The sequence below is a fragment of the Lynx canadensis genome, chromosome A2 (genome assembly GCF_007474595.2).
Source record: "Lynx canadensis isolate LIC74 chromosome A2, mLynCan4.pri.v2, whole genome shotgun sequence".
Taxonomy (NCBI): domain Eukaryota; kingdom Metazoa; phylum Chordata; class Mammalia; order Carnivora; family Felidae; genus Lynx; species Lynx canadensis.
This window is the reverse complement of record NC_044304.2, coordinates 41,605,153-41,618,082: the sequence shown is the minus strand read 5'-3', so window position 1 is coordinate 41,618,082 and position 12,930 is coordinate 41,605,153. Positions and strand designations below refer to the sequence as shown.

General features: G+C 36.7%; 1 non-coding gene across 1 annotated transcript; it reads left to right on the top strand.

Moving 5' to 3' along the window:
- Positions 1-1,712: 1,712 nt before the first annotated feature.
- On the top strand, positions 1,713-1,819 carry LOC115509483. Its single transcript, XR_003967382.1, has one exon. It is a non-coding gene; the product is annotated as a U6 spliceosomal RNA (small nuclear RNA).
- The last annotated feature ends 11,111 nt before the right edge of the window (positions 1,820-12,930 follow it).

Below are 12,930 nucleotides of genomic sequence, written 5' to 3'. Positions count from 1 at the left end.
TTATTACATTCTATTGTCATTTAAATTCAAATTTTAATGATATATATTTTTATTTGTGTTTGAAACTTCATAAATGAAAGTAGAAAACAAAATAAATTAATATTTACAAAGAAAACCCTGGGAAGTGTTAAATTTAAATGTTTATGTCACTGCAGATAAAAGCCATTTTTCTTTTATCTATACATCTTCTAATTTTCCACAAAAGCTTGTATTACTGTCATAATAAAAATTAAGCTTGTGTTAAAAAAATATGTTAGAATTTCTTGCACACTTTCTTATTGTGCCCACAGAAAAATCATAGTTTTTTATTTTCCATAAATGGAAAAAAGTTGTGCAGGACAACGGACCAGGGTCAAAGTAACTGAGATTTCACACAACGTGGTAGAGAAAGGCCTCTGTGACACGGTGACATCTGAGAAGCAACGGAACAAGAAATAGAGCTGTACAGGAAGCAGAGGGTTGGAAGAGACATCTGGGCGAGAGAACAGAAGTTGTCAGAGAGGACGCATGCTTTCAAATAATATTTATCAGCACGTGTTATGTATGTATGTTATGTTTTTCACTGCTGTGAATGTACCAAACAACCAAAAGACATGATTCCTACCCTCCAAGAATTTTAACTTGAGTCAGGTGAGAAGTGTGAGAAACAGAAAAGAACTACAAAACAATTCAAAGTAATTTCTCTTATTTAAAAAACAGTCCGTATCAATTAAAACCCGTCATCTATTCCACTTAATTTAGGGTATTAAAGATAGATTTTATATTTAGATGATACTAAAGCTTGCAATATATTCTCCTATAATTAAAAGCCATTGGCTGTTTGCATTTAAGTCTTTTTTAATGAGTCAGGATTAAGAGTCTATGCTTTGTCCATAGTTTTAATTTTTAAAACTACATTATATTTCCTTCCATGGTAATACAAAAATAGATCCTCTAACCGTAAATTACTTTTGACAAATCTTTCGGCAAACTCTAAAACATCAAAGCAACAAAGATGCAGGAGATTTAACATTTAAAAAATGTTCTTTGGATCTTTTCAGATACTGCCATTATCTCTAAATTTTTAAATGTATTCTTTTAATAAATATTTTGCTGTTTTGCATTATGATGCCATCGCACTCCAGTTAACTTGATACCTAGTCCTTTGTGTACGAACAGTTTCAATCATGTGCCAAATTTATTTCTGCTGCAAGTAAAGATCTATCCTTTTATGGACACATCTGTTAGATGGAATGTTTAGTTGATCAAAATGTATCCTGGAGAGCGTAATAGTATAATATTAAAGGGGCATGATGTCAAGCCAGTCCAGAAAAAGACCACATAAATATCAGACTAAAAAAGAACTTTGACTTGAGAGAAAGAAGAGAATAATTATTGGATTACTAAACATTTGTAAACCGATGGAATAAAAAGGTTAATAAACACCTTGTGGGAAATAAGTAGGTTCAATCCAGATCCCTTTCAAGTGGATAACTGATACACTCAGGTGTCCCTCCAACAGGAAATAATTGAAAGCGTATTGACAACTATGGGATAAGCCTTTTGAATAAAATGTGTACAGCGAAAATCTATTAAGTTTCACATATTCATTCAACAAATACTTCAGGCATGAGGCTAGGAAAGACAATTATAAGTAGATTAGACATTATCTCTGCCCTCAAAAGGCCTATAATTTAGTAAGGTTATAATCAAGGAAGAACATTATTATAAGAATGCTCACTTTAGCAGCACACACACTAAAACTGGAATGATAGAGAGAAGATTACTATGGTCCCTGAGCAGGGACGATAGGCAAATTTGTGAACTGTTTACTATTTTAAAAAACTTGGCTCTAAAAAAGTGTTATAGAAATTAATATGAAAAGGGCTTTGACATATATATATATATATATATATATGTATATATATATAAAATGCATGTGTATATATATATATATATATATATACACACACACATAACATGATGTAGGATGCATTTTATGCTCTTCACAAGAAACCTGCTTTAATATAAATACACAGGTTAAAGGTCAAAGAATGGAAATAAATTTACCATCCAAACACTAATTAGAAAGGAAAATGTGAGGATGGCTATAATAAATAAGACTCGAAATAATACTTGTTGGTAAGGATGTGGAGAAACTGGAACCTTCATAGATTGTTGGAATGGAAAATGAGGCAGCTACTTTGGAAAACAGTGTAGCAATTTCTCATAAAGTTAAATACAGAGTCACCACATGACCCAGCCATTCGGTTCCTAAGTATATGCCAAACAGAAATGGAAACATTTGTACATGAAATGCACAAGTATATTATTCATGAAGACCAAAAAGTGGAAACAGCCCAAAAGTCCACCAATAGATAAATGGATAAATCAATGTGGCATATCCAAATGGGGTAGGCAGAATAAAGGCCTCCAAATATGACCATGTCCTAATCCCTGGAACCTGTGAGTATGTTTCCTTACCTGGCAAAAGGGGCTTTCCAAAGATGTGTAAGTTAAGGGCTTTGAGACGGGAGGTTACCCTGAAAGATCAAGGTGTCCAGTGTAATCACAAAGCTCCTTAAAACTTGAGGAAGGAGACCGAAGAGTCAGTCACAGTAATTCCATGTGAGAACGCCACCTGCTTTTGTTGGCTTTGAAAATGGAGAGAGATGGGGCGCCTGGGTGGCGCAGTCGGTTAAGCGTCCGACTTCAGCCAGGTCACGATCTCACGGTCCGTGAGTTCGAGCCCCGCGTCAGGCTCTGGGCTGATGGCTCAGAGCCTGGAGCCTGTTTCCGATTCTGTGTCTCCCTCTCTCTCTGCCCCTCCCCCGTTCATGCTCTGTCTCTCTCTGTCCCAAAAATAAATTTAAAAAAAAAGTTGAAAAAAAAATTAAAAAAAAAAAAAAAGAAAAGAAAATGGAGAGAGAGAGGGCCATAAAGCAAGGACCAGGGGACCAGGGGACATCTTGTTCCTTGGAACAAACAAGGAAATGAATTCTCCTCAGCTTCCAGACAGGAATGCAGCTTAGCCATCATCTTGATTTTAACAAAGTGAGGCTCGTACTGAATTTCTAATCTGTAGAACTGATAGACAATACATTTATGTTGATTCAGGCCACTAAATCTGCTACATCAGCAATAGGAAACAAATATGCTATTCACTGGAATATCACCAAACTATGAAAATAAATAGGCATTGGTACCTGTTACACCATGGATGAAGATTGAAAACACTATGCTAAGTGAAACAAGCCAGTCACAAAGACCACATATTGTATGATTCTACTTATATGAAATGTCCAGAGTAAGCAAATTTGTAGAAACAGAAAGTAGACTAGCAGTTGCTTGAAGTGAGTGTGGAGGTCTAGCAAGGACAGTGTTCACTGCTAATAAATAAATACAGGGATTCTTTGGGTAAACAGAGCCTTCTCCAATTAGATTATGGTATTGGCTTCACAACTCTATGTGTGAATGAATATACTAAAAAAAAGCACTTTAAATGGATGAGCTGTATGATGTCTGAATTACATCTAATACTGTTTTCAACACAGAAAACAAAATGAACATTGGAGTGACTCTAATATTAAACAAAGTTGACTTCAGAACAAAAACATTACCAGAGACAAAGAGGGACATTTTATAACAATAAATGGAGAAGCTTACCAAGAAAACACAGCCATCCCAACTGCTGCATCAACAGAGTTTCAAATTACATGAAGCAAAAACTGATTGAAAAATAAAAGTAGTCAAATCCAGAATTGTAGCCTAAGATTTCAACTCTCCTCTCTACCTGCTAGGTCCGTTTGCTGAAAAGACCCGAAAGCTGTGAAACTCTAGTAGAAAAAAAAAAAAAAAAAAGAAAGCAAAAACAAAAACAAAAACAAACAAAAACAAAACACACACACACCTAGCACTGAGATCTTGATTTCAAAATACCATCTCCAATAAAGGGAACCAGGGCTCCTTGAAAAAAATGGCTGATTCTGGGGCTGGGACATGAAAAGTAAAAGACAAACTTAGAGTGCCAGACTGCAAGAAAGCATTCAAAGATTCATGGGGACATATCAAAACGACACTGGAGTCAGCTTGAAAAGACTACCACTGGCCTAGTGTGAGATGGTAGAGGCAAATAAATCATTATAGTGATGAGTTACAACCCACATAACAAAATAGGAATCCATGAGTCCATACTAATAAAAATAAATGTGAGAAAGTATCTCTTTATGAAATACTTATTAATTATAAGCAGTATCTCGTGAGAAAACTAAATGAATAGATAAGAAAGAAAAACTCTTCCTTACGACAGAATTCCACTAATAAAGAGACACAAAATAAATTAGAAAATCACTATTTGGCAACCACTATAGTAAGCATTTTTCAGGCAAGGACCACAAATAGAGGTTAAAACTAGCAGGCAAGACTCTAAAAGTATCTCTTTATGAAGCACTTATTAATTATAAACAGTGAATTAATAACTTTATAGTAAAGAAAAATGGTAGTTGCCACCTTAGCCAAGTGACGTCAAAGTTAATAAATATCACCAGTAACTGGCCCAACTTGACAACGTCTGCCTACTGGCAGGATGTGCTGAGGACACATCTGTGGTATTTCTGCCAACAATGCACGGCCTGAATCAAATCCTGAGGAAACATCAAACTGTGGGATTTTCAGAAAAATACTCAGCCTGTACTTTTCAAAAACATGATTGATGCAAAAGACAAAGGAACGAAAAAATGTTGCAGAAAAGGCACATGAAAAAGACAGGAAAACTAAATGCAATGTGTGACCCTGGATTGGATCCTTGACCAGCGATAAATAAATAAATAAAAGCACGCTTTGACATTAACGGCATTAATGAGACAATAAAATTTGAATCAGGACTACAGACTGAAATATTGTGTTAATATTGTCCTAGTATTAATTTCTAGATTTTCATAACTATCTGTGATTACGTAAGAAAATGTCTCTGTTTTGGGAGCACCGGGGTGACTCAGGCAGTTAAGTGTCTGACTCTTGATTTCAGCTCAAGTCATGATTTCACGGTCATGAAATCTAGGCTAGCAACAGGCTCCACACTGGGCATGGAGCCTGCTTAAGATTCTCTCTCCCTCTCCCTTTGCCCCTCCCCCTCACCCATGTGCATGCTCTCTCTCTCCAAATGAATGTTACTATTTTTAAGAAACACATGCTGGGGGCACCTGGATGGCTCAGTCGGTTAAGCCCTTGACTTCGGCTCGGGTCATGATTTCGAGGTCTGTGGGTTCAAGCCCTGTGTCGGGCTCTGTGCTGACAGCTCAGAGCCCAGAGCCTGCTTTGGATTCTGTGTCTCCCTCTCTCTCTGCCCCTCTCCCACTCATGCTTGCTCTCTTTCTCTCAAAAATAAACATCAAAAAAAAAAAGACATGCTAAAGTATATACAGATTATAGAAGCTGTGGACAGGGTGCTGAAGAAGTGTATGAGAGGGACAACTAAACAAGCTTGGGACACGATGGAGAGGTTCCCACAGGAACAGCTAACTTAACAGCTTTACTTTTCTATCACTATTGTAACAAATTACCACAAACTTGATGGCTCCAAACAACCTAAATTTATTATCTTAAGTTTTGGAGCTCAGAAGTCCAAAATGGGACTAAAATCAAGATGATATAAGGGCTGTGTTCCTTCTGGGGGCTTAGGGAAGAGTCCATATCCTTGCGTTTCTAATCCCTAGGGATCAGTCACTTTCATTGGCACTTGGCTCCAGACTTCCATCTTCAAAGTCAGCAATGGCTGGTTGACTCTTTCTCAAGTTGAATCACACTGACACTAACTCATCTTTTGTCTCCCGCTTTCAATTTTAAGGATGCTGATTACTTTGAGCCCATCTTGAGGTCAGATGGTTACAATCTGAGTTCCATTTAGAATCTGAATTTCCCATTTGCCATGTAACAATCGAGTTGTAGGTTCCATGGATTAAGGTGTGGACATCTTTTGTTGGCCATTACTCTGCCCATCACAAAAAGCTTAGTTTTCCTTCAGTAGCAGGTATGATACTGTTACTTATTACAAAAAAAAATGAGTAATATTGGCTTAGCAGTTAAGGAATGTATATGGTTTATGTAACTGTAAGTGCAAAAGAAGGAGCTGGACTTTCGATAGGCTTGATAATTTCAAATGACTGGTTTCTGCCAATCTCTTTACTCTGCTGTTTTCAGCACTGATGTTACCCCTCTCATGATCCCAACATGGTAGTTAATAGATCTCATAGATACAAAATCACTCCTTCATATCAGTAGTAGAGAGGGTGTTTTTGTCCCAGAAACTTGAGCACACATCCAAAGGTTCACTTTGGTTGGATCAGATTAGAATTCACTGCACCTTTCACTGCACCAATTCTGTGGCCAGAGGAATGGGAAATGGTAATTGGCTTAGGCTTGGTCCCAGGTCCCAGAGATAGAATCAGTTTCCCCAGAACAAACAGGATCCCAAATGGAAAATTCTTGAGAAGAGAATAAGGAGGAAAGGACTGAGGGGGATAGCCAACAACTGTCCATCCTATCTTCACATACCAATCTCATATCCAGGATTATAATCTTTTATTAATTGAATTATGAATAACCTAGAATATTTTAGAAGTGCTGAATTTCACCCAATCACATCAAGTAAAGCAATGCAAATTAAAGGAAATATATGGACACTGGCGTCATATTGTTACTGAACTGCAATCAGGCACCATCGTCTGCTCCGCGCTAACGCTAGTTCAGTCTTCTATATTAATGAGGAAACAAGAAGTCTCCAGTTGGTTCTTGAATGCAACAAGGGGACAGATGGACAATTTTGCTTAACATAAACATATTTCTGCCTTATTTTCCACAGCAAATATTTTGTCTGAATTGAATTTTTTTAAAAATTTTTAATGTTTATTTATCTTTGAGAGAGAAAGAGAGAGAGCAGAGAGAGAGGGAGACACAGAATTTGAAGCAGGCTCCAGGCTCTGAGCTGTCAGCTCAGAACCCGACGTGGGGCTCAAACTCATGAACTATGAGATCATGACCTGAGCCGAAGTCGGAAGCTTAACCGACTGAGCCACCCAGGCGCCCCTGTCTGAAGTGAATTTTTAACTTCAATTTTAAATCCTGAAAATTTTTGTTACTTTTTCTTTTACATTTTTTATTTCTGTGATTCCCACAGGCTTCATTCCCTTGTGACATTTGTTTACAGCAATGTTTCCACTTGCATGATTTGCCAGCACAGATACTGGTTGACTTATTTATTCAAGTCTTAGTTTCTTAAACCACTTAAAAATTATTGAGGTACGACTGACATACACTATTATATTAGTTTCAGGTGTACAACATGGTGATTTGACATCTGTATACATTACAAAATGGTCACCACAAGTCTAGTTACCATATGGCAGTTTACAAAGTTAATACAATGTCAATGACCATGTTCCCCATGCTGTACATTACTTTCCCATGACTTACTTATTCTATAACTAGAAATTTATATTTCTTAATCCCCTTCACCCATTTTGCTTCCCATTATTCCGGCAGCCACAGATGTGTTTGTTTTTTGTGTCCATGACTCTGGGTTTTGTTTTGTTTTGTTTGTTTAGATTACACACATAAGTGCGATATGTGTGATAGATGTGATAAAATGTCTTTCTCTGTTTGACTTACTTCATTTAGCATAATATTCTCCAGGTTCATCCATGTTGTCACAAATGGCAAAATTTCATTAGTTTTTATGGCTGAGCAATATTCCATTGTATGAATATAACATCTCTTCACTATCTGTTTATCCATCAATGGACAATTAGGTTGTTTTCACCTTTTGGCTACTGTGAATCTATTTACTTTGAAGAATCCTCAAGTAATTGATCCGTCCATACTGTTCAGGTTTTACAGTTGATTTTGGTGACAGAGATAGGAGGGCGTATCCTCATTCCATATTATCCACAACCAGAAAACGATGAGAAGTTTCATTTTAAAATCCAAGAAAGTGACTCATTAGGAACATAATAGAAATTGTACTTTGGTGTTTGACTTGAAAGGTGGCATCCAGTCAAATGTGTCTCCCACTTGTACCACCAGCTAGAGCCTCTTTATTTAAATTAAAATATTTCCACCTATAGACATTCTGTTTGAAGATGTAGACAATCTTGGAAAGAGTAATACAAAAATTTTAATACAATTTTAGTCATTGATATCTTAAAATGATTTAGTTTATGGGTTCTTTCTTCTTTACAATCAGTTAAAAAGTAAGGCACTGAGAGGCTTATGAATAAATAGCAACTCAAGATACAAAAACTCCTGTCCTCTCCCTCTACTTACTACCTCCCATTATCCTTGAATAACATTGATTAACTTTATTTTATTTGAGATACTTACATATTACCACAAGAATCTTTGTGAAAAGGATATTTCTATCAATGGGAGTACCTTAATTCCAATCACCATGTTAGGGAACCCAGAGCAACTTTTAGATTCCTTTTAGGATTTATTTAAATTAGGCACAAAAAATAATTGTAAGCCAGAAATTTTCCACAGATGTTCCCTGATCATTCTGAATTGGAGATTACATTCATAGGACTGTGGAATTGACCATCCCAGTATGTGCAGTCTAGTTACTAGGGAGTAGTCAATCCAATTACCTTAGACTTAAGTAGTTTAAATTAAGCCTCTCCTGATGTGGGGAAGGTTTCAATTGCTAATAGGATAATTGCACCTGATTTCAAAGTACAGACTGTAGTTTTCTTTTTTTAAGAACTCATTTTTGGAAATAGAGCAGTTCCCTCAGTGGAAGGATGATTAAAAAAAAAAAAAAAAAAAAAAACAAAAAAAAAAAACCACCACCACCACAACTGACTTTTCCCTCAGCCTCAAATTTACTGCCACATCTCATACTGAAATAATAATAAGCAGACCTGTCTTTTTTCCTTCTTTAACTTTCGTGTGTTCCCATACTGTCTTACTGTATTATGATTATATTAGCAATTAGAAAAGGAGGAATTAGCGCCACTTCTACTTACTACCATCAACCTATTAATTTACATTGGAAACTCCCTCTACGCTTTGACATTCTGTGCTATTCTGTGTTGAGTCATCTGAGATTTGAGAGAGAACTCTAATTATCAAATTAATTCTGAAAGAAGGAAGCTTTTGCCCTTCCCATTTCTTCAGGTGAGACCTACTAACAGGTGTTCTTTTATGTTATACACGTACCTCCGTTTTCCACTTTGGGGTGTGAAGGGACGCATGACTTATCTGCTTTGTATGATGCAAATGGAAGTGAGCATTTGGAAAAATGGTCTCACGGATTGCTTTGTACTTACTTTCTTAACCTTTTAAATTTTAATAGAAAGTAACCTTTTCCTCAATTTATGTTTAATTAAATCTCTCCCATTCTTCAAAGAAAACCATTTTTTTGTTTCCATAAGGTAAACTTGAGGTTGCTATTGAACACTTCTCCTCTGTCAATAGCTCTTTAATATTCTTGTTTCATTCAGCAAATATGACAGATAAAGTTGCATTTATTGCGAGAATGCTTATTAATTCTGTGTTTATAGTGAAAATGACTATGTCTCAAAAAACAGCATTTTAGGGGCACCAGGGTGGCTCAGCTGGTTAAGCGTCCCACTCGATTTCGACTCGGGTCATGACCTCAGCCTTCATGGGATCAAGCCCTGTGTCAGCTCTGCACTAACAGCATGGAGCCTGCTTGCTTGGGAGTTTCTCTCTCTCTCTCTCTCTCTCTCTCTCTCTCTCTCTCTCTCTGGCCCTCCCCAGTTTATGCACTTGTGCACATACTTTCTCTCTCTCTCTCAAAATAGTAAAACAAAACAAAAGATATAATACTATGAATTTAATTTATTTTCAGGTTAAAAGTTTATATTTATTTAGATTTCATGTGAATATATACACTAGACTGTAGTTTAAGAGGGATAAGAGTAGTTTCACAGCTGTAACTTTTAAAAATGTGATACATTCATTTTCAACAGCATCTGCAATTTGGGTAAAAGACTGCAATGCAGGAAACCAAAGTTATTTGCTACGCTGGTTGTAACACTCCAGCTCTTTAAGGAATCACGATCTGCCTCTTATTTCAGATGTGTATCATTACAAAACTTGCACAACACACCTGCTTCTGCTCAGAAAATATTTTGATGATCTACAATTTTATTGGTGCTAAAATGTTAGAATATTTTTACTGCAATAAATACAATTATCTAATGGTATTCCTTCTAAAGAACACAGCAGGTATCTAAATGTTCTTATGATTTGGGGCTAACAATACAAACCGAGCTACCATATCACATTTGTGATAACTATTCTTTAATCCTCAGTAATTATGTCATGCCCTCCACCAAACTCTATGCTTTCATACTAACTTCTAATTAAAAATAATTAAGAAAATTTTACGTATCTTTTGCTCTGCAATGGAAACAAATCTACCATATCAATTAGGTCATATGAAATGACTGATTCATTCAACAAATATTAACTGAGCTCCTACTGTGTCTCAAACTCTGTCCTAGGTGATTAAAATGTACCCATGAACAGTTCAAACAAATATCACTGTCCTTTTGAGGGTTATACTTTAACATGGGAATTAAATCCATGAGAAATATAATCAATAAGCAAATTACCTAGGGTAAAAGATGATGAGTACTATATATAAAAGAAAAAAAAAAAAGCAGAGTGAGATGACCAGGAGTTTGCAGTGGGGTGGGAGCAAATGTTTTGGGATAAAATAGACGGTCAGGATGGATGATTCAGGACAGACTTGAGGATGGTGACGAAGTTAGCCTTGTAGATTCTGGGGAAGAGCATTCCAGTCACAGAGATGGTTGAGAAAAAGCTAAGGAATAGCAGAGGAGGACAAGAGACAGCATATTATTTAAGGACAAGCAAGGGAGAGAAACTGCAGATGCTTTGGGGGGTTCAAATGAGGAGGAGGGGGCTTGAATGCTGTGCATAAGTTGCAAACTCCCCTCATTTCAAGAGTCTTAGGACTACATGACTTTCAAAACCTCAGCTTTTAAAAAGTTCTCCATCGATCTTTGGTAATCAAATATTATAACTGATTACTTAGATCATGCTACATTATTGTTTAGCTTATTAAACAAAATAAAATTGGGTAAGACTTCATCATTAAAAATAACGAATCAAATATGTTCTGTCCCAGGGTGCCTGGGTGGCTCAGTTGGTTAAGTGACTGACTTTGGCTCGGGTCATGATCTCACAGTCTGTGGGTTCGAGCCCCACGTCAGGCTCTGTGCTGACAGCTCAGAGTCTGAATCCTGCTTCGGATTCTGTGTCTCCCGCTCTCTCTCCCCTCTCCTACTTGTGCTCTGTCTCTGTCTCTGTCTCTGTCTCTGTCTCTCTCTCTCAAAAATAAATAAACATTAAAAAATAAGAAAAAATACGTTCTGTCCCTATTTTTGTGTGGGTATGGGGGTGGGGGGAAGACCTCTGTCTGCAACAATCCTCCCATTTTGATTCCAACACCTTATTCTGACAGGTTGCTGCCCTGGATGAGAAGGCTCTGAGGGTAAATCAATGTCTTTTGAGTTTTATAATTGAGAAGATGTTACCAAAAGTTGGATCCTAACATTAGCAATCATCATAGAAACAAACAGTACATCAGATGCCTTCCTCTCATTTCCACTGACAAGAAAGGGAGGAAATCAGGAAAGAAGGAAGGTAGAGGGAAGAGTGTGGTGAGAGTCCTATACGATAGTTGAACAAACCGGATATAAAAACAATATGGTCTAAAATTTTGACAGGTTTTGCGCACCATCTCAACACGGAAATCAGATCTACTGGGAAAAAAAAACATGAAATAAGCAACTGTAAAAACACATTTGCATCTCCCACAGTACAATTAAATGGTCACAGTGTACTGGAAACTATGCAGACATTAAGATGAAATGCCTCTGGCAATATTCAGGCAACAGAGAGAAGTTTAATTGGTGATACATTTAAAAAGCATAACACACCGAGCCTACCTGGTTCAAAGTAAAACCTTTTGTTTTCCAGTGCAGAAATGACCCAATCAGCTATTTGTTTCTTACCATAAATGTCAATATACTTCATAAAAAGCCAAGCTTACCCAGGTTAGTATAATTTGGGAGTTTAATAATTGTTAGTTCTCTTCATCAGGCCTAGGAAGAAATCAACTGACTTGATTTTAAAAATTTTATAAACCTCCAGATTGCAAGCAGGGGTTCTATTATTTGAAAAGCATCAACATGGGGCGCCTAGGTGGCTCAGTCGGTTAAGCGGCTGACTTCGGCTCAGGTCATGATCTCACGGTCCGTGAGTTCGAGCCCCGCGTCGGGCTCTGTGCTGACAGCTCAGAGCCTGGAGCCTGTTTCAGATTCTGTGTCTCCCTCTCTCTCTGCCCCTCCCCTGTTCATGCTCTGTCTCTCTCTGTCTCAAAAATAAATAAAATAAAATGTTAAAAAAAAAAGCATCAACAAACTTGAATATACTTTGAATAATCTCAAGTTTGAAGTCCAACAGTGGGAACCTTTATTAAATTCCATTAGTAATTTAGAAATAGGCATCAAGTTAAAATCAACTATTCTTGTTGAGTGTAATAAAACCACAAAACTAATCTGATGATAACAGTTGAGGTTCTCTCTTATAAAAATAAGGTAGTTTATTGTATCTATATCATCTGTTTACGCATTTTTAAACCAAAGAGAAAATTGGTTAAATATTAACTAAGCTTCAACTTTGCTTTGGTCTCCAACATAATATTTAATTCTCAAGCAGTTAACTACAAACCATGACAAGCTCGAAAAATTAGTAATTCTTATTACATATTATGACAATTTTAAAAAATTGCAATAAATATTATCCTTCCAAGACACAGTAATTACAGGTTGACCAGACTGATTGCTAAGAATGTGATTCTCACCTCTATGACAGCAATGGGAAGTGTGTGCATAAATTAAT